We start from the raw sequence: 21,778 nt of genomic DNA, 5'->3' as shown, positions 1-21,778 counted from the left end.
TCCCTAAAAGAGTATTGTCAAGAAGGAATGAGATATTTTTTCCTCTAGCTTTATTTTAGACCCTTGTTGTTTATTTTTTTCTGTAGCTTTATTTCAGACCATTGTGCAGTACTGCTTATACAGTCAGTGTAAAACTGAGAAAGTGCCCCTCCCCCTGTAGTACTTCAGCACTGTTTTCCTGCCCTATGCTGTGAGAATAGAATGTATGTCAGCCTAACACTATGGTTATACATTTATTTTATTAAATTATGGACTTTTGTCTGATTTGATAATTTTTTATAAAGCTTTTGCTGTTTACTACCTCTAGTATGTATTTACACCCTCCTGCACAATTGATTTGAACTGTATATATACTATAGCCCATTTGCTGGCTGTACTTGATACAACTGAGGTTTTTTTTGTCCTTTTAACATTTATTTGCAAACAGATTATCAGTGACATCTATGCACAATTGTGACATTTTATTACAATTACTAAATAGTGTTGCCTGTAAATATTTTAACAATTATGTTTTAATAACAATGATGCTTTAGAAAAACTCAAGCTACTTGCCTGGCAATCAGTCTTGTTGTTTATCTTATCTTTTCAACATTTCCTGTAACTATTCATTCAGTCTAGGAAGGTCTGAGCTCACATTTCATACTCTGTAAACTATAGTTAATTCTTTTAGCATTTTTCCTTTAATGTGATTGTGATTTGCAGAACTATGCATTTATACAACATAAATAGACATCATTTTACAATTACCTTACATGGATTTCAGTATTTTTTTTTATTTATCTAACTATTTAACTATTCTGTCCTGCCATTAATTTTACAAAAACTGTTTGAATAATACCATCTGTGATTTTCTTTTTAAAATTCAGAACTTTAACTGTTTGGTGTTACTATATAATTATAAACAAATTGTAAAAAACAAAATAGATATTAGTTTAACCAACACATTTATATTTATATTATTTATATTTGCTGTTGTCTGACTGTTATTCTTGTGTATTGTAACAGATGTACTCTAGATGAAAAGAACATACATGCATGTCTGTCTTGTATCTGTATATCTTTATACAAGCATGTCAGTCTTGTGACTTTAAATTTTTACTCTTATTAACTATTTTTATTTAATTTTATATATTATAATACACTAGAACAGTTTTGTTTACCTTTTGACTATGCTAATGAATGGCATTCATATGCTTTACTTTACTGTAGTACTGATATATGTCTTGCTTTAACTGAATGAAAGTAAAACATTTAAGAATGATTTGTCCAGACATCAGATCCTACCATCCTACCATGTATGTTTAACCATTTTCAAAACATAAACATATTATAAAATATATTTCTTTTGCACAGATTAATTGTGTATGCAGGAAGTTCCCAGTCTTTGTCAGTTGAGCTAATTTATTTTCTTTATCCTGCAACTGCTGTTGATTTTCCTGTGATGTTGCATGGTCTTTCTGACATTCTTTAGTAAGCTGTTCTGCTGAATTTGAAACTCCTATGCACTTTTGAAAAGATGTATGTATAACTTGTCTAAGCTTCCTGAACTCATTGTGTCTGTCTTTTAGAAGTTTACTACATTCCTTTGTAACAAAATGTACTAGGGGTTCTATCAGTAACTGATTTGACTCACATGTGGTGACAGGACATAACTGTTCAACATCAGAATGTAATGGAAACACTTTACCCTTAGTTAATTCTTCAGATCTGTTTTTATAGTCTATTTTTTAGCAATATGATGCAATATTATTTTATAGCATAATACACAAAATGCAGTTTTTGTTGAAGCACACAATAAACATTTGTCATTTTTCACATGGTTTTCTTTGAGATACCAGTCAAATATTGTAATACATTTGCATAATGCCTTACTATCAACCTGCCCTAATAAGGTTTTACATTTACTAATGTGCTGTGTATACCAACATAGCAATTTACTAAAGTTTGGTTTACTCCTGCATGAATTATAAATAATATCCATACTGTCTAATATACAAAACTGTCGAATAGCAACCATACTAAAAAATGTGACGTAGAAAAAAGTCTTACCAGTGAGCAAGAAAACAGGTGATCAGGCTGTTGTTGCAGGTGGCTGGAATTTTTTCAAAGTCACTTGAGAAGCTGGGAAATCACAACAGGCTGTGGACTGATGGGCTAGTGGATATCCCCCTTTTCTTGAAGAATTTATGGCACTGCGAAGTTCTTGAACTAGTCTCACTCCGGATTGTAGACCTCTAAAAAACTTTACTACTGCAAGCTGCATAAACTGGAATACTTCTGTTTAGGATTTACACATACGTACAAATGTTAGTTACTGCAATTTAACTGAAGTGACCCTCTGCAGGGCTTACCATCACTCCTCCTGTGTTTGAATGCAGATTGTAGGTTCAAATGCAGGCTAGCTTGCCATTGAAAAAATTATATGGTGCTAGTCACTCAGCTGCCTCGCCATTGAAAAAATATTTTGATCTTACTTGCTTACTGCTTGGTGCTTACTTGCTGTGATGGATTTGAAGTATTCTTATGACACTCAGTCTTGCTGGCTGGATTCTGCTAAAATTCAAAGTCTGATTATATTTGCATTCACAGTCTGTTGCATACAGAAACTTGCAGAATATACACTGATGAGAGAATATACTTTGCAGCATCAACTTTAAAGAGCAGTAACAAATAACTTTTTATAATAAACCAAACTGGAAAACCGTTGCAGCTTAAAAGTACTGTTCCAACTTTACTTCTCATATAGTACAGATGATGTGAGAGATATAACATTTACCTTAGGACTTGTGTCCCTATCATACCTCTACCCAACTGGATTTATACAGCTCTTTATATACAGTTTTTAGTCATGCATAAACATATTTTGGAGAATTGCTTATCCTGTAGAAACAATACTAAACTTCCTTGTTTAACAATGTCTTGTAAGAGACCAGCTTTTCTGACAGTGTGAATATCCTGTAACAGTGTCCTGATGTCCATGTAGAAAAACATATTTTTGAGGAAACACATTGTCCTGTATTCTATTTGGATCTTTGTATAAAACACATGTTCTTATGTCAATGCTGATAAGCATATCCTGTTTTTTATGAAGAAAAACATATTTTTGAGAAAACACATTGTCAGAGATCAGCTTTTCTGACAGTGTGAACATCCTGTATTTTATTTATTTGTATAAAACATCTGTTCTTGTGTCATATCCTGTTTTTCCATGCAGAATAACATGTCATTGTTCTTTAAAAGCAGATTTTGCATTTTTGTTCTTGCATACATCCTATTTTGAGTCTGTAAGGGAAAAATGTCCATTCTTTAAAAGCAGATTTTGTATTTTTGCTCTTGCATACATCCTGCTTTGAGTCTGTAAGGGAAAAATGTCCATTCAGCAGATTCCTTTTCCAAGCCATGGTCATTTAGTATGACTGCTGATCACATATTACTAACTTTGTGTCTGCATTTAAGCAAGCCTTTTCTTTCAGCATATTTACAACATAATTAATTTCAGACTAATATTAATAAAATCTAACAAAAATATGTCAATACATTTTATTTTTATCAATAAAGATATTTCTTGTTAAAAAAAAGCAATATGTTTGACATGGACTGACTCAAAGCTGTGTCACTATACTTGGTAGCCAAGAAAATGTTAAGAGGTGACCTGTGTCTGGCATACAAGGCATCCTCTGACCCAATACTGATGGATTTACTGCACATCAGCAAGTCAAATGACATCTGAAACATTCACTCTAGGGATCTAAACCTCTTCTGCATTATCAAAAGAATGGCTTGGAAGGACAGGTATATCTCACAGTGGATACTGCTGCTGTGGAACAGACTCCCGATGCACATAAAACAAAGCTCTTCCCTGTCCATATTCAAGCACAACTTGGATCTATGGATGGGAAACAGAAAACTTCACCCAGGACTGCCACCAGTAATACTAATGGACATAGGCAGCTCCCATGAGTATGGATGGTGAAGCCAGTGTAACACCAAATGGGGTAGGCTAATTTAAGCATGAAATGGGAAAATTATTAATTGTAAAATGGCCCAAAAGGGTAGTTAGCTAAATGCTTATTTATGCTTGTTGAATAACTTATATTTAGTTATGGCATAATAAAATTTAATTTTTAAATCAAAGTTTGACATTCCATTTCAGCTTATAAATATTTCTTTATTAATATGGCCACACCGACATTCTTTCAAATTATCTATTACGAGTATGTCAATAATCCAATTTTTTTTATATTATGCAATTTACTGTGCAAGATATGGATTTCCTGAACCATTCTATTTTGGGCTGAATTGCTATTAAGGATCATAGCAGATTACTAGGCTATTCACCCGGAGATCATTTTAAGCATAGCTGTTTCAACCCAATGTAATACCACAGATTTACTAGTCAATACCCAAGATTGCATTTAGTGATGACTGCCCATGTCCAGGAAGGCTGTGTGCACTATCCCCAGTAATAATATACGGCACTCAATCCACCTGTCCAGGTTACTATTAAACAGTGTCATAGAGGTGCTCTGTTTCACATGAATTGGTAGCCTGTTCCAAAGACGTGGCAGTCACTGGGAGATAAATATGTCCCTCCAGCATGTCCTATTTAAATTGCGGGACATATTTAAGTCCCTGGAATGGGTGGACCTAGACCCATTTGATTTACAGATATGCAGTAAGTTCATTAGGTTTGGGTCTTGGGATGCTCTGTAGGTCAGGAATAAGTCTCCCCTAAGAAGTCTGTACGATGTGGAGTATAGTGACAGGGACTTTAGTCGGTCTGTGTAAGGCACATGCTAGAGGCCCTTGATCTTCTTTGTTAGAAACCTCTGAGGTCTCTCTAATTGCTGTAGATGCTTAGTACGGTACATACTGAATGGGAAGTTATACTCAATTATGGGCTGGATAAATGCTGAGTATGGGGGGGGTTAGAGCTTCTTTTGCTCTTGAGGCAATGAGCTACATGGAAAGATTTTCTTGTAATGGTAGACACGTGGTGGTTGAAGTTATGGTTGCGGTCAACCTGTGATCCCAGATCCCTTACAACTTTATGGGTACGTAGGGTATTGTTACTGATTTGATAGTTTAAAGGGACATTGTTTGTGTCAAATGGAATGATGGTCCATTTCTTTGCATTCAAGTTTGAGACCATGACTAATACAACAGAGAAGTGACTACTATCCACAGTCTCTGAAACCTTTTCAAAGATGCTTACTAGGTTCAGGAGGCAGGACTTGGCCTTCACTAAACCATACTGATTGAGATCTAGATCCATTAAGTTGCCTATGTCTGCATAAATGAGTTCTGCAATGATAAGTTCCATGGTTTTGCATATAAGGCTGGTGAGACTGATGGGCTTATATTTGCCTGGATCTTAAATGGCGGCCAGCCTTGTGTTAGAGAGTCATGGGGGATGTTATCCAGGCATCTGGCACAAGCCCTGTGGATAGGCTGAAATTAAAATGTTTAAGTAGAGGCTCAGACAGTACATATGTGGCACTTATGAGAATGCAGACAGGTATGCTGTCTGGTCTCATTATTACCTTTAGTCTTTTATGGGGATTTTCAGATTTGTTTCAAGGTGATTCAGGGGGAACTACATTTTCACTGCTACTGGGTGCAACAGAATATACCCAGAAAGGACAGAATAAATAACAAAGGTGATATTACTATAATATACATAAATACTCTACATATAACCCACACCCTTAAAACATCCCCAGTTTTAACATCACAGAGCTTTTCATCTCTGCTAAAAAGTAATAATTATAAAAGAATATGTATTTCAGCACTACATGTGCCACCTGGAGATATCAGTACAGCTGAAGATATCCTGTGCTATATATCTTATAACATACATCAAACCATAATTCTTGATGAAACTACAATGTCTACGCTACAATAAGGAATTATATCAGATGATTGTATAATACAAATGTCAGCTATAACAGCATAGAACGTAACTTCTGGTATACTGTATGTCTTGTATATTTTTTGTATAATTTCTTGTATAAGTTTTTGTATAATCTCTGTATGTGGTACTTTTCTCCCAGGGCCTCCGCTGAAAATGGGTTTTATCCCAGTCGGACTTTCCTGGTAAACAAATGTAAAATAAAAATAAATCTTTGCATAGACTTGCAGCTCACCAGTACAACCATCCCCAACTGCACAATAAATCTCTATAAACTCACCCAACTTATTAATACAAGATGCAGTAAAACTACAAATAAATATTCCACTTGACTGGATTCTTGTCTGCAACCTACTCAGTATAAGCTTCTTTGGATAATTTCCTGATGCAATTAGTGACCATCTCCCCACATTTGTATCAAAACAACTAAATAATACAAACAAAAATTATATTATCTACAAACAAGACAATAGTCTCACAAATCTACAAACAAGACAATAGTCTCACAAATCAGAGTGAAGAAGCTTTCAACAATAGACTAAGACATTGTAAATGTTCATCTCTAAAGACTACTCTTTAACAAAGCAATATGTAATTTTAGCACAGTATTTCTTAATATACTCAATCACCATGCTCCACTTAATACAATAAGTGTAAAAGGAACCTAGCCCATTAGCTAACTAAAAAAAACAAGCAACTCATGGCCCTGTGAGTGAAAACATGGACAAATTGGCTTAGAGTGCCTATCAAAATATTTCAGGCATATTAGAAGCCTTACTGAACAAAATATTAAATCAGAAAAGCAATCCTACTAACAACTGCTACAACACAAATATCATTGCAATTCACAGCATATCTGATCCTACAGTAATAAACTCCTTTATCCTGGTCAAGCCAATACAATTTCACCCCCAAAAAAACAACAACAATGACAGCATGCCTGATTCCAAAATACTACTTACACTGAGAGCAGGTCTTTTGGAATCTGGCCCCCTTTGTAAGCCTTTTTATAGATAAGTCTTAGACTGAAATAATTCACTAACACTCAGAACAAGTCTTTTAGAATAAGGGCAGACTTACAGTGAGAGCAACTGTTTTGGAATCTAGCCCAGTATTGCTTGCAATTTGATTCCAATTTTATGCAAACTGTTCTGGCTTTATTCAAGTATAACCGCTTTCTCCATCCACAATCCCATAAAAACCCGAAACTTTGTCAGATCAGTTTAATTTCCAGCCTGTCCCAAAAGCAACAATAAAAATAATATATGTGTACATTAAAATCAACCACATTAGGCAGACAATTTACCTGTTGAGTATCTGAAAATAGCAGACACCCTCGCCTACCCTGTCTCTATCCATATAAACCATTGCATCTCAGAAACCTATAAGTCCCCCCCCCCCCCAATCATGTCTCTATCCTTATAAACCATTCTGTCTCAGAAAACTATGTCCCAGCTCTCTGGAAAATGTCTTAAATGATACTTGTGTACAAAGGGGGTACATTCACAGAATTCACCAACTATAGATCTATACTTATTTTAACACCTCTCTCAAAAATCCTGGAAAAATGTATCCATTCACAGCGCTTAAACTACCTCATCAATAATGACCTCCTAGCACCAACAAGGTTTTCATCCAAACACAGTACCACAACCGGCCTTCTCAGTTTCACATACACCATAAACCACAGGAGAAATTCTGGCCACACTGTATTATCTATTTTCCTTGACCTATCCATTGGTATTTAGTTTTAGGCCATGATTTTGGCACCAGTTATTTATTTGGGACAAACCTTCCTGCAGGATGGCTAAGTAATTTGGGGAATCACTGACTGCTCCTAACATGTAATCATCTGCAAACTAAGTCAGCCAGAGTCTTTTGGTATTAGCTTTTACTTCAGAAAAGTAAATGCCAAACAAGAGAGGTCCCAGAATAGAACGGTGGGGGACTCCACTGGTAACTGGTCTCATTTGTGAAGGTATCTTCCCCTAATGTGATTCCCTGCATCCTATCTGTGAGCCAGTTGGCAATCCAGTGGGTGATATAGGGGTTCCCAGTTTATTTAAATTCTCAGTTTATTTAGCTTTTCTACTATGCTTGAGTAGGTAATTGTGTCAAAAGCTTTGGCCAAGTCAAGAAATGTGTGTATCATTTTTGCCTTCACCCATTGCTTTGGTGACCTTTAAAAAAATACATCAGGTTGAATAAACATAACTTACCCTTGACGAATCCAGACTGAGATGGATCCAGTGTTTGGCAGTTCTTTATGTTCTGCTTGATTAGTTCCATGATAAATCTTTCCATGGTTTTGCATATGAGTCTTGTCAGACTTACCGATCTCTAATAGCCTGGGTCTATGGAAGGTCGTGCCTTAGACAGGGGAATGACTAGCTGTTCTCCATTCGCTTGGTACAAAACCTGTATGGAGGTTGAGATTGAAGTGTGTTGTTACAGACATGGCTAAATCATGCTTCATGCTATTTAAGATGCATCCAGAGATATTGTCACAACCCATGGATGCAGTACTTTTAGCTTTTGATGGTCTTTTTAAGACTTCGACTTTATAACAGCTGGAGGTGAGAAAGCTTCAGGTATGGGTTGAGAAACATGGCTAAGAAAAGTCTCACCTTCTTTTAAATTCTTAAAAAAAAACTCTCATCAAACTAATGCTGTTCTCCCCTAAACATTTCTCAGACCAAAAACAATTTTTCAAAACAGTGTCTGAAAATAACACCAGAATACAAACAGTACATCAACCAGGAGTCACAATAGCTGAGCTAAACTTTGATATACACATTTTGCAACCTATTAAAAACACCAGAAACTTGATTTATTATACAGAAGTATACAGTATCTCACTGACAGCACTAGTAAAAAAATTGCATCAGCCTACATACTACCATTTCACCTTTATGCCTCCCCATCTTGACTAGCCTTCATAGCCCCCCAAAAATGAAACTAGACTGGTGTTACTAACAAGTTAAATTGCCACCAATCTACCTTCAAAAAGTCACCACTGCATAGCCTTAAAACAACTATACTGGTTAGAGCTCCTAGGATATCTTAATACTTACAACTACTTTTTACCCATAACCTAGTCCATAAACCAGAAAACTGTCCAGAACTACAAAACACCATAAAATATGATTCCTCAGCCAGGGAACTGTGCTCTCAAAATAAACCACTTTTACTCACCACTAAATCTAATGATACTGCTGGAGACTTGCTCTAATCCCGCTATGCCTCCAAACTTTGGAACTCATCACCACTACACTTAAAGCAAATTGCAAAACTAAAAGTTTTTAAAAATCAGCTTAAATAATACCTAATAACTCCTTATATAATTTCTCACTCTAGAAAGTTTATTTAAGTAGTAATCAATTACTAAACCTCTCTCATTTATCCATATCTATCTGCAGTGCATTCTCTCTTTCACCCTCAACTTGATCTTTGCCATCAAGTCAAAGTACCCACTTTTATTACTCACAAATATATACTACTGTATTATAAGTAACTTATATTTATCCAGTATATGTCAATGTAGTTCCATCACAATATTGCAGGATTTAAATTATGTTTATGCACTTGATAGAAAGTTTTTGTTTAATCCTATGTCTCTGTACTGCAATTGTAATTGTGTGTGACTTTTATTATTTGTATTAATGTATAACATTTTATAATTTTTGCACAGACATTTTCTTGCAGCCTCCTCTGAAAAGTTGCCCAGTCAGACTTTTTCAGTCAGCAAATGGAAATCAGGCAATCAATAAACAAAAACACGCAGCAGAAAACATAGATAATTTTTGAGGCATTTTTGGATCCCAGAAGCTGAGCATCACCAGCTCCTAAGGATCTCACCTCATTTACCAGGTATACTGAACCCAACTAGCCTTTTTTGAACTAACTCCAACCAATGTTAGGGACTGGTGCAAAGACTGAGGCTTCCTGGGGCAGCATCACACTGTTGTCAAGGAACCCTCCACCTGTATGCACCCGTCCTTTTCCAGCAAAGGTGTGTAATGAGTTATGCTGGGATATTATCCATACTTCTTCATGCTACTCAGCCGCATCCCTGACCCCGTCTGCAGACAACACATACTGCACTTCCCTAACCTCTACTGGGAATCATCCATGAAGATGCATCCTAGTGTGCACAGCCACCTTTTCAAGATGGTCATATGTTTCATCCTTACCTGTGCTACTAATCACACTTGGTTCAACTTGGATAGAGTCAAGGCATTGTCCCTCTGTTCCACTGGTGCAGGCATGCCAGCTGAAGCTTTATATGATGCTGAGGAATAAGTCTTTTGATACTTGTACTGCAGTTTGCGCTGACTGTGAGAAGCTGAACAAATATTTCATAAAAAAGTAACCACAAATAAATTATTTGTAATCAGAAATACACTAATGAAAGGAAACCTCCCAGATCATGATGCTTCATAGTTTAAACATCTTATAAGTCATTTCTCCCTTGCATTAAAGCAAACATTGCTGAAATCATCTAATGCAGGAAGGTGTCCCCTCCTATGGGGTAGAAAATGGTGACTGCTAGAAGATCAAACATTTAGTGTCTTCTTCTTGCCTCATCTCTGTCTACTAAAGATCATATCTGCCATCCTCCACTGGCTCTGTCTAGTAACATCTACATATACCTTTGCACACAGGTGTTGGGATTCATAGTGATACATTGTACTTTTGCATAATCCTTACAGACCTAAGTGGCACTACGTGGCAGCAGAGGAAGAGATTGACCAGGCAAATAAAGACATGCAGTGGTTATATGCAGCTAGATGAGCTGCAGGGTACATAAATGAGCTATGCAGCCTCTATGTAAATTAAGGCAGTTATGCAGTGAAACTGTGTAAGTAGACTCAATAGTTACGTGAAATTCATGTACAGAAGCAAAAGATTCACAGAGTGGCTATGCTCTACATTGCATGATTTTCTGAGACCAGAAAAAGTAAACTCAGATCACTGCATCTCAATGTTTAGCAGTGCTTATAGCAGCTAGGCTGCATATGTTAGTAGATCCCCTTGCATGATGACACCAAACATTGCGCAAAAGCTAAGCAGCCATGTTGTATTCCCAGCTGCACTGCTATATGTGGACAACTTTTGAATGCATAAAAGGAAGGGAAAGGGGTGTATAGGAAAGTTGAAAGACAGGAAAGAACAAGCAGATAGTCAGACAAAAGGACAAAATATAGGAATGTGCAGGATGGGGAGGAGAGCAATATTTATATTTGGGGGTAGGGCCTCCTTTTTTATATAAAGTGAAGGAAGGAGAGGAAAGAACGAAAGGAAAAGTGAGGTAAGAAAGGGGGTTAGGAAATGTGATGGAGACAGACAAACACAGAACAGTACAGGGAAACAGAACTAGAAGTGTACATGCTGGGCTGGGAAGTGTACACACTAAGATGAGTAGGCACAGAATGGGCATAGGCAAACAGAGGGTCAACAAATGGTGATCAAGGGGTTGGACAACATACAGAATATGGGTGGCACACAAGAGTAAGGGAGCATATACATGATAGGGTGGGGTGCAAGCAGCTGGCATGTCACCCCCGGTCCCAGAGGAACATTACAAGGCTCCATCACAGTTCAGGGTGGCCAGCTGCATGGCCTACTCCCTCCTGGCTAGTTGAACAGTGAGCAATTTGCTCTGGGACACTCTCCATCTGGGCCATATATCTACTTACTGCTGTCTCCATCCCAACCTTCAGCACTTGCTGCAGTTACAGCTGTGTCACCTCTGACAGTTGGCTGGCTGTCTGTGAGAGTCCAGAACCCCCACCCCCCACAGTAAGGTATTCACAGCCTAATCAATCTCAGCCACAGCAGGGACAGGATGTGGTATACTCACATGCTGAGAAAAAATTTCATCTTATCCGGACCAGCAGTGTGGAGACAAAATCAGAAGGTAGACATAAGTAAATGTAGTCCAACATTGAGTTGAATATATTTAACCAATATGTCAGCACTTGTTAGGGGATCTAACTGTGTCTGTCCTTAAGCCTGTCTTGACTTAAATGGAAGGAAACATGATTTGTGTCATACTCTGCTTGTGCTGAAAGAGAAAGGCTGCATCAGACAGCTATGATTACTGTAAGGTAAGATGCTAGAACAACAGGTGCGATACCATATCAGATACAATACCATGTCAGATACAATAACATATCAGATACAATGCCATATTTATTTCCTGTTAGCTGTATGATAGACAGCAGGCAACTGTGTGTCTTCTCTGTGAAGACATTAAGATACATAAACAAAATATGACAGCTATACATAAGGACACAAGTAAATCTGCAGTCACAGTGTGATGGTGCAGTGTAACCGGACTCCAGATAAGGGACCTGGGGTGACCCACACAAAATTTAACAGGCATATAGCAAGTAGTCTCACCACCACCATGTACACCTGAAATGAAAGATCCAGACAGTAGAAGACACCTGATTTCTAAGATGAACTTGACAAATACTTGTCATACAACAACAATCCTATACCTAAAAGAGGATAAAAGAGAAAATACAAAAATATAAAAAATATATACTTACTATATCATTCAGGGCATTGTTCCCTAATATTTACTTCTCAGATATCAATCATCAGGGCTGCTTTGCTATGGGTTATAAGAATGATACCTGTACTGTTCCACAATGCTGGTTATTGCCATGTCCTTCGGCAGGTCATACCACTCCAGCTGTCCATTGTTTTTAAATGCATCATGACAGGGGACCTGTAGATACTCTCTGAAATGGCCAAGAAGGAGATTAATCATGCTGTTCTTTATGTGCCATGCAGGCATTCTCTGACAGATACTATCAGAATCAGAATCTGCCATTCTCTAGAATCCTCTCTGAAAATGGTGTCAATTTCATGAGGAACAAAATTGTAGCCTGTGAATCACACCTACAATCTGATTTCTGTAGCTCAGTTATTCACAAAGTAGCTTGGCAAGTGTACCTCTAAAAGTCCAGTATGAGCTCATGCCCATAGGCTGTCAAAGGTGTTCATAAGAAGTAGGCTTAAGCCACAGGTGCACAGCAGCAAAATATAATGATTCATAGACATTCAGACCATCTAACCCAGCTTGTGCACTGTTGTGCAGATAGTTATAAACATGCATAATCTTAGAGGCATGCTGCCATTTTTTAGGCTACGTTATGCAGATTTGGGAAGCCTTACTCCATACTTCGACAGCAGTATTCGAAGGAATAGCAGCATTATTTGAATTTGTAAGCCATCTTGAGGAAGCACAAACTAGTGTATGTGGAAAGTTATTTTTGTATACATTCCTATAATTGCACACTGTTCACTGGAATTCACATTACAAAAGGCTAGCAACAGGAATATGTGTGCCTGCCAGTGTTTTGAGTTTGTAAAATTCAGGAGCAACAGACTATCCCACAATGTCATGAAAATCTGTCCTTGCACATGTTTGACACAGTTGTTACAACTGTGTCAAACATGTGCAAGAATGCAGTTGTTACACACACACACACACACACACACACACACACACACACACACAGAGTTGTAACAACTGTGTCAAACACACACAGTTATGTCCCGTCTAATATATGTGGTGGTGTCTGGTGGTGAATACAGCAGTCACAGGGCTACATATGTTTCCTTCATAATGCACTATGGCAAGACTATATATTGCTGGTTATTACCAAAGTGACCCCCATCTATTGGAAGCAGGGAGGACTGCCTCACCCTATCCATACTTCTAGGCATGTACACTTTTTGTGCAAATTCCCAAAGGATGGCACAAATTTAATTGAGTCTGACATTTTTTTTATTAAACAGGTAAGTCCACTGTACATAAGTCTCCATTTCAGGAGCTTCCAGGGAGTACTGCCATAGGATGATAGAGTCATAGGACATTCCTAGGCTAATAACCCTAGGACCCTTACAAGCCTAGCCAAATTATACCCTTATTTCAGTGATCAGCATCTATCACCCCAGTCCAAGAGGGACATAGGTGGAACCTCTGGGGTGAACTTATGGGTGAACCCATTCAATCATCCAGATTGTGTTTGAAGAGGGCCAATGAGGTGCCCTGTGAAGCAGAAGTCAGTTCCAAAGGTGTGGTAACCTATGGGAGACAAATCTGTCCATCCAGCAGGTTCTATTAATGTCACATACCAGGTTAAGGCCATTAGAGCGAGTAACCCATGTACCATTTGACTTACAGATATTTCCAATAAAGCAGGGTCAAAGATTGCCTTATATGCAAGGCAGAGATTGCCTCTTAGCAGTCTGTATGAAACAGAATAAAGTGTCAGTACTTTCAGACAGTCCTCATAGGACATATGCTGAAGACCTTGAATTTTTCTTGTGAGGAACCTTTGTAGTCCAATTCCTGCAGGTGCTTGGAAAGGTACATAGCAAAAGGGACATTGTACTCAATTATTGGCCTAATGATGGAAGAGTACAGGGAGGTTATAACTTCTTTTTTCCTGGAGGTAATGCCCTTACTTATGAGATGAGCAATAGGGAATGCCCTTCTTACCACTATGGAGACATAGTGATCAAGGGTAAGGTTGCTATCAACCGGTGTGCCCTGGTCTCTAACCACTGAGTGCGTACTTAGGATGTTGTTACTGATGTGATAGTTGGCAGGAAGCTTACGCTTACTGAAAGGGATGATAACACATTTCTTTTTGCATGGAGTTTAAGGCCATGATTTTGGGACCAGTGATTTATTTGTGTAAGACTCTCTTGTAGGATGTTGACATCATTTGGAGATTCTGTGACTGCTCCCAGTTTGCAGTCATCAGCAAAGTCACCCACCAACCTTTCGTTTTAGCTTGCACTTCAGAGAAATAGATTCCAAACTGTCAGGTTAAATGCTTTCCTCTGAGTCAGACAGTAGACAAATTGAAGGTGAAGGGAACAAATGCTGGAGTATAGGTAAGTAGCTTGTTAACAGTTTATAGCCTTAATCCTCTGTGTAAATTGCCAGATATGAATTAGTCATAGCTGTGTATTGGAACAGGTTTCACTGAATGTGTGCTGTGTTGTATGTATGACGGTAGGATCCATTTATTTTCATGCAGTTATTTCTAAATGGTAAGGCTTGGTTTGGTACATTGTGACTATGATGTGTGTTAGTGTGCAATGTTGTGGGTTAGATGGTGTGGTTTGAAGATGTGTTTTTGTAGTTTACATACAGGTAGTGTACAGCATGTGATTTTTCAGTCTGCATTACATGCATATTTTTGTTTGTACTGATGTAATTTATATTTACTGACATTGTTATACAGTGAGGTAAGGGGATCTAGTCCATTTCCCCACTATAGTATGATTTCAAAGTTAGTATATGTAAAGTAGCAGCAGGTGTAGAGCAAGGAAGCTTAGCTTCCGCTGCAAAAACACTGTAAATAATTATTTGTTTCATGTTGGTAGAGTGGGAAAAAAGGAGTGGCTGGACTGGGTGCAAACTCTTTGGGGACATGACTGGTGCATCAGAAGATTTTCCAGTTTGGAGCAAGTGCAGTAACGACATTCATTTAGGCAGCTGCAGCTGGCATTGTGATGGTTTAAATGAATGTCTTTATATGTTAGTAACTGCAGATGGAACTAGTAGAAACTCTTTGCTGCACTTCAGCCACAGCATTTCTGAAAATTTTTTTTATCCTTAACCTATGAAAGGAATTTTGTTTTGGTCATTACTTTTGGGTTGAACAAGGGTGGTAGTCCAGGAACTGTCCAGTGCACCAACTGACCTAGATATGGCTCTGATTTATTTTATTTTTGATGGTTTTGATGATTACATTGCTAGTTGCTTGGTCTCAGAAGCATAGCTAGGTTGGGGTGAAGGAGCAGCAAACTGTCTGTGTGTTGTGTGGACATAGCAATGATCCCACATTTGCCACTTACATTGCAGCTCAAGGAATGGTAGCTTTTTGTGTCACAAACATTTCCAACTGTGGGCCAAATGGGTCATTATTGCTATGTGTGTGCAATGTATATCACTTAGTACCTCAGAGAAGTGGGCAGTGTTGTAGAAGGCACTCATGATGGTAGGTCCCTCTGTCTTTTGATGTGCTAGTAAACATACATGATCCTCCACATGTAGAAGCATTATATAAAGGAAGTTGTTGAGTACTCTACAAGCAGAGGCCTATGAAATACCCACCATGTCCTCAGTTTGTCTCTGAATGATCCCGGTAGGTAATATTGTCTGATTCCTTGTGGAGATAAGACATGTCACTTGAGATCCATTCAGTCTCATGATCATCTTTGAAGGGATCACTTTTCTGTTAATCACTGAAACTGTGGTAAGTCAACTGCTATTCTTTGCATTGGTACTGGATAGCACCTTATACGTACCTGCAGGAACCAACAGAGCTAAGAATTATATTATGCTGCTGCTGCACAATGCTTGATGTGGATCCACTTGTTATCAGTAATGTCAAAAGTAATGTCAATATTTTTTGCATCCTTTGCTCTTTTACAGTCAGACACACAGAAGTGCACAATTTTCATTATATACAATTATGACTCACTACTGAGTATATATGAGTCAATATAGGGCTGTGAATCACTACTAGCCTCCGACAGGGTGTGTGTGTGTGTGTGTGTGTGTGTGTGTGTGTGTGTGTGTGTGTGTGTGTGTGTGTGTGTGTGTGTGTGTGTGTGTGTGTGTGTATATATATATGTATATGTGCGCGCGCGTGTGTGTGTGTGTGTTTGTGTGTGTGCGCACACGTGTGCCCGGGGGGGGGGGTAAATTCTAGCACAACTGTGTGCTAAGTACTAAACAACTCAAACCATAAATCCTGGCTATTATTTCTTGTTTCTGTCATTTTTCTTTTGCACTTTTTGCCTCTGCTGCTTTCCAGTCATCAGCCCATTTCAGTTTTTCATGACCAATGGTGAGAGTCTTCCAAGATGGTTCAATACATTTTGCTTATTGCTCTAACTCCCTGTGTATGTTCGGCTAAGTAGCAGAAGATGGTTGTGCAATGGGTCAGCAGTGTTGTTTGCCCCTTACTTCCACAAGGGATGTTGTCATAAGCAGCCTCACCCACTTCTCTAAAGAGCAGGAAGTGTTTCTTTCATCTCAACAGGTGAAATTGTGCTACATGTGCTCCTTGAGCTCCTCCCTCCATGTTAGAGGCTGTTATCACAAATTGAGAAACTGTCATTTTAAAGCTAAGTTATGTAAATGCTCTGCTTCAAAGATCTCTACTGATATAAACAAATGATGATATATGTTAACACTCATTTGCTTCAGGGAAAGATCATTTTGAGTTGTGAATGTAAAGGATTAGTAGATCAGCTCACCTAACTGGTAAAAAAAAATGTAGATTTCTTTACTGCAGAAGGTCATCATCTCATGTTGCTGCCAGTGATTGGAGGACTTTTTTCTATCTTTATTACATTTCTGTGAAAATCAAGGTATTAGATGGGAGTTAAACATCAAAATCTTTCTTAACATGAGTATCTGTGGAAGTCTTTATTATTTTTTTTGTTAGATAAAGCACATGAAAGTCTTTAAAGACACACTGGTGGTGTTGCGAGATTAATGTGGTAAAAAGTGATAATTTGGTTTTGATGTTACCAGCAACTTGTACTTGCATTGTGCATATGGATATTTTATGACTTTGCAGCATGCTTTTTAACCTCACAAGAACCATAAGTTGCTTTTTTTGCAAAATGTCAAGTATATCATTATATCAGTGGCTGTATTATAGAAAGAACAACTATTGTCTTTTATAGTACAGGCCGGTTTATTCATTAGTCATTGGCATATCTCTCAACCTCTTAGCTCAGGAATTGTGAACAAAGAAAAAATAATAGGTGAGACAAATGCTGGAAATAAGAGACAGACCCCAGGATTCAATAAAATGAATGTAGGCTCTGTGTAGAGCCTACATGGAATATATCTATGTACACAGCCACGGTTCCCCCTCGACAGTGAGCCATGCATATTAATCATGATGCTCTGTCGAGGGAGAGCATAGTAACAAGGCAATTGAATCCATATAGGCAGAATTGTAGAGGCTATCCTGTTGTTGTGGATTGTCCAGGGAATCCCTGGTTAGATGTTATGTACAGGATGAGACCCCCTGTAATGTACCTTGTTACTGTTGAAATGTGCTGTGCATTAATATTTTGTGTTTTCATTTTTAATGTCCATTTGCATGGTGTGGCATAGAATGCAGTAGTGCGAAGCTGTGCTGAGATATATGCAGCTGACACCTGCTAGACATCTAAAAACAGAAACCAGATGAAATTTGTTATTAATTTTTTTTTATTGTCCTTTTGTGCAGGGTGGCGCAGAGCACAGCAGAGCTGAGCCGTACTTACAGATACACTATTGACAACTGCTAAGCATCTAAAAATAGAAACCGGATGTAATTAATTATTCATGGCTGTTTTTTTAAGCCCATTTGTGTGGCATGGCATGGTGCTTAGCAATGGTAACAGGTACCTTAGTAGTATATGTGAAGCTATACTTGCATACATACTGTCCCAGTAGCTAAATGGGTAGAGTCACTGCCTAAAGCTTAGTGGGTCCTGGGTTCGAGTCCCTAGCGCTCATACAATTTTTTCAATGTAAATTAATTTTTTGTGTACTTTAAAAACAAAATTGTTACATTTGGAAAAGGTCCACAGTGCTAAGCACTGTTTGAACATGGTCAATGGCTATTCCTGTTTGGGCATTGCTAAGCTTCGCTAAAACATGGTTGTGCGAGTTTACGCACTGCTAAGCAGGTTTGTCTGATGCTAAGCAATGCAGTGCTTTTTTGAATGATGCAGTATGACGTGTAAGGGTGAGAAAACAGCCTATATTAAGGGGAATAGGCCAGAATTCTGCAGCATTCATTGGAGTCTGTGTAACTGTTGATATGCCAGGTGGTGTTAAAGAGGGTGCACGCTTTTGGGTACAGACATGGGGTGTGCTGGAGTCCAGGGTTTTTATTGGGCTCCTGGTACACAGTTATGAATCTAGGCTGTTGCAGGGTGGATACCAGGGCTCAGAATGTAAGGCTGAGTCCTGGGATTGATTTACCAGAGAACTTAGCAGTGCTACTGCTATCCCCTGCCCTGATGAGCAGTGTCATCACCACTGTGATGACCTGAAGCATAGAAAGAGTACACTGGTCATATGGATTAAAGAAGCCAGGGATATGTAAGTATTTCTTCCAATACTTTACTAAAATACAAGCTGAATTTGTGCAAAACTGGTATGCATAATGGTGTGCTTGTCTTCCAACAGCTACAACTGAGAGGGCTTGTAACATACAGTCCCATGCCCGGCGCCTGGCCAGGATGCACCATGAGTGCAGTAAGTATGGATATATCATGATAATTGTAGTGCAATAAAGAATAAACAATAAAAACTATAGTGCAATAAAGAATAAACAATAAAAACTGTAGTGCAATAAATAAACTATAAAAACTGTAGTGCAATAATCAATAAACAATACCAGTAACAGTAAGCAATAAAGTGTAAAGCAAGATTGTGATGTCATAACATAATTTCAGTAGAGCTGTATGCATTGTATGTCTGTTGTAATGTTGCTGCAGTCAACTATAAACTGCAATAACTGAGGAATGCAAAAGTAATTGCTTGAAAAATGTATTGCACAACCCATAGTACGGTTCAAGGCTGTCTCCAGGCCACTTTCAGTCACATAATGCTCTCTTTTCCTCCCACTCCAGGAACAGAAAGTGTATGGGTGTGGTAGCCCACTTTATGGGCAGATATCGTGTATACTTCACAGACATTTAGGAGCAACACCAGTAAAGTGTAAAGCAGGATTGTGGTTTCATAACAAATGTGTCTTAATACTTGCGGTAGGGCTGTATTCATTGCATGTCTGTTATAAGTTGCTGCAGTCAACTGTAACATTATTTTTAGATGTTCCCATACAGTCACAGCTTTTGGGTCCTACTCCCATGCCTGTTAACTATGACATAATGGCTGTCTAGTCTACTTAATGTACACAAACATACCACCCACTAGTCATAGGTGACTCGATAGTGAGGTACACTGATGTCCCACTCAGCTGCCTGTCAGGTGCCAGGATCTGCCATATAACGCATGCAGTCAGGTCCCTCAACAACAGGTACAAATATGACTATGTCATTGTGCATGTGGGCGTGAATGACCTGAGACGTACCTCCCCAGACTACATGAAAAGAGACATGGAGGAGCTCTTGGATTATGTAGCCCAGGTGGGTACGACCCTAGCCCTGAGATGCATCCTACCATCACCCAGAATGATACCACAGTACAAGCAGAAAAGATTGATTTCAACAATTGGCTAAGTTTCTGGTATCATTCTAAGGGGATCCAGTATCTGTCTGCCTGGGATGACATGATTGACAGACCTTGATGCTTTGCCAGAGATGGCCTGCATCTGTCACCCCTGGGATTCCAGATAGTGGCCAAGGGTCTTTTTTAGGCAGTGTTCCAAAGACCAAATTACCACTGTAACAGCTACAAAGAAATGAAATCTGAGGGTCATGCTGCTCAATGCTAGAAGTCTAAATCTTAAAATGCACTCACTTGAAGCACTCCTTAAAATGGAGAAAATCAACATTGGTGCTGAAACAGAGACCTGGTTTAAGGCAGCAGAAAGCACCCCTGCGCTACCAGGCTATAACTCATTCCACACCTTTCAGCCCCAGAACTTGGACCGATGCTCCAAAGGTGGTGGTGTTTCCATATTCATAAAGGATGTGCACACCTCCAGACTGGCAGCCCAACATAATGCATCAGAGAAACTTCAGGTGCAGCTAACATTGGGTAAGACAGCAAGTCAGGTTGTAGCCTGTTATAGGCCCCCAACCATGTCCCAAGACACTCACTCCATGTTCCTAAGCACCCTGGAGAATATTAGGGTCCAACCTAACACACTCATACTGGGTGACTTCAACTACCCCTCCATTAACTGGGAAAACTACTCATGTACCAATACACTTGCCCAACATTTTTTGGAATTCATTAATTCCAATGCCCTGGACCAGATCGTTCTTACCCCCACTAGAGATAGCAACATCCTTGACCTGGTCATTACTAACATGGACTACTGTTGCTCTACACCAATAGTCAACTCCTCCCTGGTTAGATCCGACCACAAACTAATCACCTTGGAAATCCACATCCCTCCCACCCCCCCACAAAGGCAACCACCATGAAAAACTTCTCCAAAGCTAACTTTGGGCTCCTAAGAACAGAGGTGGCTAACCTCAAGGCACCCATGCAAAAGGAGAATAGTTGCATGATCGCCGAATCATACACCAATGCACTGTATGAACACATACACAAATGCATGGATCTCGCCATACCCAATAGAACTAAGACTCTCTCCTTCAAAAAAAGGAAGCCAATCTGGAGGTCCCCTGCCATAAACAAACTCTGCAACAGAAGGAGGAAACTGATGCGGAATAAGGTGAAGTCCCAAGACTGGAAAAACTCCCTTATCAGCCTCAACAAAAAGTTGAGATCCCTCATCAAATCATCTAAAGCTAGCTACGAAAACAGAATTTAAGCAGATAGTAAAGACAACCACAAGGCCTTCTATAATTATGTAAAGAATCTTCATGGCAATACCCAGATTTGCTCTGAGCTACTGCACAATGGTACCTCCTATACTGAGCCAACAGATATTGCCAATATACTGGATGACAGATTCAGTGCCAACTTTACCCCCCCAAAGGACCAATCACAATACCAGTAGATTGCCAGGCACCCAGTATTACTGCTGCACAGGTTAAAACAGCACTGTCCAAGGCCAAGAATACACCTTCTATGGGACCTGGCAATATCCCTGGCTGTGTTCTATATGAACTACAGAGTGAACAGCCACCTCAGCTGTGTGCCCTGTTCAATCACAG

This window comes from Protopterus annectens, chromosome 3.part1 (genome assembly GCF_019279795.1).
Source record: "Protopterus annectens isolate FY-2018-M chromosome 3.part1, PAN1.0, whole genome shotgun sequence".
Classification (NCBI taxonomy): domain Eukaryota; kingdom Metazoa; phylum Chordata; order Ceratodontiformes; family Protopteridae; genus Protopterus; species Protopterus annectens.
The sequence above is the reverse complement of the archived record's forward strand: the minus strand, read 5'-3'. Positions refer to the sequence as shown.